The 6,000-nt window shown below is 39.2% G+C and overlaps 1 long non-coding RNA gene across 1 annotated transcript in view; it reads right to left on the bottom strand.

Moving 5' to 3' along the window:
• LOC107033658 (uncharacterized) overlaps positions 1-5,772 on the bottom strand; it is a 96,976-nt gene extending 91,204 nt beyond the window's left edge. The window contains exon 1 of the long non-coding RNA XR_012065760.1: positions 5,603-5,772. This is a non-coding gene — a long non-coding RNA (uncharacterized lncRNA). The remainder of the gene's footprint in view (positions 1-5,602) is intronic.
• Positions 5,773-6,000: the final 228 nt, after the last annotated feature.

Genomic DNA, 6,000 nt, shown 5'->3' on the forward strand with positions numbered 1-6,000 from the left:
AACTCCAATCTATAGCCAGTCACTCAGGATAACGGGTGATAACCAGGACTTGCCTCTGACCTCTGAGTTGGAGGGGGCAGGGCAATCTTGTAGGACTGAGCCCTTAACCCGTGGGATCTGGTGCTACCTCTGGGCATATAGTGTCAGAATTAAGTTGTAGGCTGGTGTCAGAGAATTCCTTGTTTGCATGGAGCAAAGGACAGAAATTACAAATAGTTTTGGGTAAATGAACTCTCTTTTTACTTAAAAAAAAAAGTTTTGAAATAATCACTGGCTAAAGGACCCAGCAAACTAATCTGCTACTCTCACCATCTATTCTTCTGGAAATTTCACAGGAAGACATGTATTTTGAATGTCAAATGAGGACAAAGTAGGATGATAAATAACCAAAATACCAGGAAACCTGCTTCTCTTCTCTGAAGACCAAAATAGTCTCAAAGGACAGTGTGCCTCCCAGGGAGGGCAGCCAATTTCTCTCCAAGTCAATGGAACCTAGAATGAGCTCTCCACACCTGGTGTTTCAAAAGACACAAAGACCACTAAGACACGACAAAATTCATGACAGAGCAGCACGTGTTTGGAGCAGTTTCATTTTTTGAGCATTTTATATGTAAAAGAGCTTGCTGGATTAAGATATATTTATTGGAGGAGAAGTACCCTAGAAGAAAAGTAGGTGAGCCACATGGGAAAATCTTAACTTCCTTAGCCCCAGAACTAATCCGTAAGTTGGAGCCTTGCTTTGGGAGCTGGCACTTTCCCAGGTGTTAGATTTCTACTGCAAACAATGATTACACACTTAGCATTTAAAAGGACACGCACACTTATTATCTCAGTTACTGTGTGGGTCAGAGATCAATATAGGCATATCTCAGAGATATTTCAGCTTTGTTTCCAGACCACTGCAATAAAGCAAGTATCTCAGTAAATGGGGTCACACAAATTTCTTGATTTCCCAGCGCATACTAAAGTTGTTTACACTACATATTACTGAAGGCAAGTTCGTGTGTCCACTGCACCATGAGGCCAAAAAACTGAAACATCGGAGTTTGGAGCAGAGAAAGGTTTATTGCAGGGCCGAGCAAGGAGGACGGGATGGCTCATGCCCAAGAAAACCCTCAACTCCCAGAAGGGTTTCAGCAAAGCTTATGTACAGGCCAGGTAAGGAGGCGGGGTGTTGCAGGGTATGTGATCAGCTGTGCATAATTCTCTGATTGGTTGGTATTGCGAGAACGGGGCAGTCAACACTATCAACCCTGAGGTGCCAGAAGGTCTGGGGTCATGTGCTCCCAATCAAGTAGTCAGTTACTCCATTTTGACTTTCAAATGCATTCCTCTCCTCAAGGGGAAAGCAGATGTACAATGCCTGTCCAAAAGGCCATAAAACAGGCCACTTCAGTCAGTAAGTTTAAGTTAAACTATGTATAAGCCACAGTGACTTCCCCATACCTCAATATGTGCAGATTTTTCCATCATTTCCCCTTGGGATTATAAATTTTTCGATAGAAAGCATTGATGATCAAAATATTCATCTCTCTATGCAGGGCTGATGGCTCCTACCCCAGGTTCAGATCATGCCCCTTGGTGCTAGGCCTGCTTTATATTTGCCTAGTTATCCACGTTGGGGGAAAAACTATTCAGATATCAGGAACAGACTCAAAGGTATGTTAATGGGGAAACACAATTATTGGCCATACATTTAATCACTTATACCCAACTGTTACACAAGCATTCTACACGTGCTTTGAGCAACAGAAATAGAGCAAGCCTTATTACACATCATGTAGTTATACTTTGTGACAACTTCATTAGAGAATTCTCCTTCTAAACATTGGTGGTAACAGTGTGGTTGGAAGTAAAACAATAACTTTCAATATTAATAGGGAGAGAAATATCTGATAAACAATTCAATTAGAAAATAGATTATAAGCCAGTAATCTTTTAGACAAAACCAAAAACGTATAACCATATTCACCAGTTAACTCACTCCTATGCAATTAAGCCTTTTGACTAATACTTTTATGAAATCAGTTTTCATTAGAGTTTAACTGTATTACCCAGTTCAGCAGTATGACTTAAGAGAAACATGTACTTGTCAAAAAGTTCTTTTTATGAATCTCATTGAAGATGAAGCACTTTTGCAAATCACCAGCTTAACTGTCTATGAATGACAAATGACTGAAAATGGCAAGGTTAACGATCTGGTTACAACATTTTTGACAAAGAAGCTCAATCATGTTGCTGTGGCATATGACATATTAAGATAACTAGGCTAGAACTAGAATTATGTCCAGGACAACTAGAATTATCACTGATAGCATTATACCGGGATGTATCTAAATTTCAGAAACTTTATATAATTTCCAGAATGCCAATATTAACAACATTTACCCGTACCATTAAGTCTGAGGGGGCTTCTCACTCATTTGACAATGCCATGTAATTTAACATACCAACCAGTCCTAGCTGGTTTACTATTTTCCTTTGAGATGTCTCAGGGGTCCTCTGAAGCATCTCAAAGTTAGCTGAAGTCAAAAGAACTTTGATTAAAATCTGATAGGAAGTTTGTCAACAACATCAAAAAGTCTCACAAAATTTGTTATCAGAAGCATCTGTTATCACAAGCAAGTGAACCTGATCTCTTAACAGAGAGGAAGCAAATCTGTGCTGCATCAGTCTTCTTTTAATAACAAAATCCACATACCTACTTAAATTTAATCTCATCTCAGCCTGACCATGCGCAAAACCCCTTTTTTAGGGCTCCCTTTTTATGAACTTTCCACAACTTTCTATACTTGTATGACTTTGTCCCTCTTTTTTTTTTTAAATCTAGAAACAACCAGCTTTAGAACAAAAAAATTTTTTGACTCAAAACATATAACCCACTTTTTTTTACTGTATACTGAAATGTTTCATTTTTAGTAGCTTTAATGACATATATAAATTAGAATTCTCAACTCTTAAAAACTTTAATTTCTAATGAAAACAAAAGTAAAGTAATTATGTACTGTATTTTACATTAGCATTCTGTAGATTGGCAAACACAAATACCAATTATAAGTTCTAAAAATATGCTTTTTATAGAAAATATCTGTGTATATTAAATATATAAAATATATAATAAAAATATATTTAATAAAATATATTATATAAAAATAAATATACAATGTATTTAATATTTAATAATAATCCTAAACACTTTTAGCTTCTCTGTAAAGAGAAGCCAATGTTCAGTACATAATGTTCCAGTATCTTATTTTGTTTGGGAATGACCGAAGCTATTCAACAAACTTTATTATTTAACTTAAATTAGCACAACTCTAAAATTAAGTTACTAAGTTTCTGGAGAGATCATTTTTAAGTAGACATTCCTGAAACAGAATTATTTCCAAAGAGTCCACCCAAAGCTCTTACGTTATTTGCATTTAATTTACTTATAAGAATTTTGTCATACCAAGCAATTCTCCAGTGAAGACATACAAACGGCCAACAGGCACATGAAAAAATGCTCAATATCACTAATTATCAGAGAAATGCAGATCAAAACTATAACGCAGTATCACCTCACACCAGTCAGAATGGCCATCATTCAAAAGTCCACAAAGAACAAATGCTGGAAAGGATGTGGATAAAAGGGAACCCTCCTGCACTGCTGGTGGGAATGTAATTTGGTGTAGCCATTATGGAAAATAGTACGGAGATTCCTCAAAAAACTAAAAATAGACTCACCATATGATCTAGCAATCACACTTATGGGTATATATCCGGAGGGAACTCTAATTCAAAAAGATACATGCACCCCAATGTTCATAGCAGCACTATATACAATAGCCAAGATATAGAAGCAAACTAAATGTCCATCGACAGATGACTGGATAAAGAAATGTGGTATATTTATACAACAGAATACTACTCAACTATAAAAAAGAATAAAACAATGCCATTAGCAGCAACATGGATGTCCCTGGAGAATGTCATTCTAAGTGAAGTAAGCCAGAAAGAGAAAGAAAAAAAAAGCACACTATGAACTCATCTATAAAATGGAAACAGACTTGCAGACAGATTAACACAATCTTATGGTTACTGGGGAAAGGGATAAAATTGGGAGTTTGAGATTTACAAGTGTTAGCCCCTATGTATAAAAATAGGTTTTAAAAGTTTCTTCTGTATAGCACAGGGAACTGTATTCAATATCTTGTAATTACCTTTAATGAAAAGGAATCTGGAAATGAATATATGTATGTATATGCATGACTGGGACATTGTGCTCTACACCAGAAATTGATACATTGTAACTGACTGTACTCTAATAAAAAAAAAATTAAGAATTTTGCCATACCAAGTTAACGGAATTTTTTTCTGACAAATTCTGCAACAGAAACATGAACCTATTGACCTTCAGTAAACCTAGGTACAATAAAAGACATGTCTCTGTTGATTATATCAACAAGCTTAAGCTAGCTTTAATACCAGATATTAATTTAATTTTGAATATTTCCTAGATCACAAGACCCTAAAATTTGTTGTCTAACTTCTCTTAGACCTAGAAGTATTTAATTTGTAAGTGCTTACTTTTAAGTCAGTTAAATAGAGCTCTTTTACATGTTAACTTTTACCTAAAGACAGACAGAAGCAGAGATCTCAGTTTTTCTGCCAAAGTTCAAAAAAAATTTTTTTTCCTAGAGAACTCAGGTTGATCATTTACATCTCATATTCACATGCCCCACTTTCAGCAAAACTTGGAAGACAGAACAAGATTTGGACTCATACCAAGACACTCACACACACATACGCACGCAAGATAAAAGCCAAGTTGCAAAAGCCCCACTCTGATATAACAGCAGAGCCAGGAGGGCCATTGTTCTCCTGATCTCAGGGAGTTCTGAGGTCACACAGTGTTACAGTAAAAATATCATTTTCTTTCATTTATGGGAGCATAGCTGAAGATCTCTTAGTTTTAGAAAACATCACTCTAGGGGGACTATATATAAGATGGAACAGAACTCTGATCTTCCATACTGAATTATTCACGGCTGATGTTATCAAATGTCATGCAAACAACAACTCTGAATGGTCTCTCAGGGTCCCAGTTTCCTAGTCCCAAGAGGGAGATTCCTAACCAAGGCCTCATCAGTTAAAAAGGGGAGACCCCCAACCAACGCCCCATCAGAAAGGAAGCTGAATGAAAGACCAAGGCTAGAAAGGGGAAATCCCGACCAGCTCCACCACCACAGGTGAGGCCAACGCAATAGGGATGGGTGCCGTGGTGTCGTCACACGGGGTCCCCATTACTCAGAGACGTCTCAACTGACCAATGAAAGTTCTGACACACACCGAAACAACAAATATCATCCCACGAACAAAAGATCAAACAAGGTGTGGCCCCCAAATTCCACTTTCACTCCCAGACGGAGACCTCCAAAAAGACTAGCCCAGCTCTCAAAAGAGAACAGACCCAGAGTGGCTCCCAATGAGCCCAGAATGGCTCTCTCCCTGCAAGGGAAGGAGCCCAGGTGGAGCGGGTGGAATTTTCCCATCCTGGGCAAGCCGGAGTGGCTCACCCCCAAGACCATACACACAGAAACACAAACAACAAATAACCTACGGTCACATTGACAGACCATCAGAGGAGGCGTAGTCCAAAAATTCCACTTCCACTCCCTAACGGAGGCCTCCAAATGTATGGGCCCCAGAGAACAGGCCCAGAGTGGGTCGCGAGGAGCCCACAGCAGCTCACTTCCTGGTGGGAAGAAGTCCAGATAGAGTGGAGAGAATTCCCAGCCTGTGAGAGCTGGAGCTACTCACCCCCAGGCGACTCCAAACGTGGACTGGAGCTCCAGACATTTCTAGCTCCAGACAGCCTTGTACTGCGGGGCGGCGGAAGCCTGTCTGGGAGAGTCCCTACCGGTTCCCGGAGGGAAGTGAGCTCCAGCAGCTGCTGGGACCCAGGGAAGGGGCTGCCCCCTGCTGCGGTCAACCTGCCACGGGCGCAGACTCCTGCGC

The sequence above is a fragment of the Vicugna pacos genome, chromosome 30 (genome assembly GCF_048564905.1).
Source record: "Vicugna pacos chromosome 30, VicPac4, whole genome shotgun sequence".
Classification (NCBI taxonomy): Eukaryota; Metazoa; Chordata; class Mammalia; order Artiodactyla; family Camelidae; genus Vicugna; species Vicugna pacos.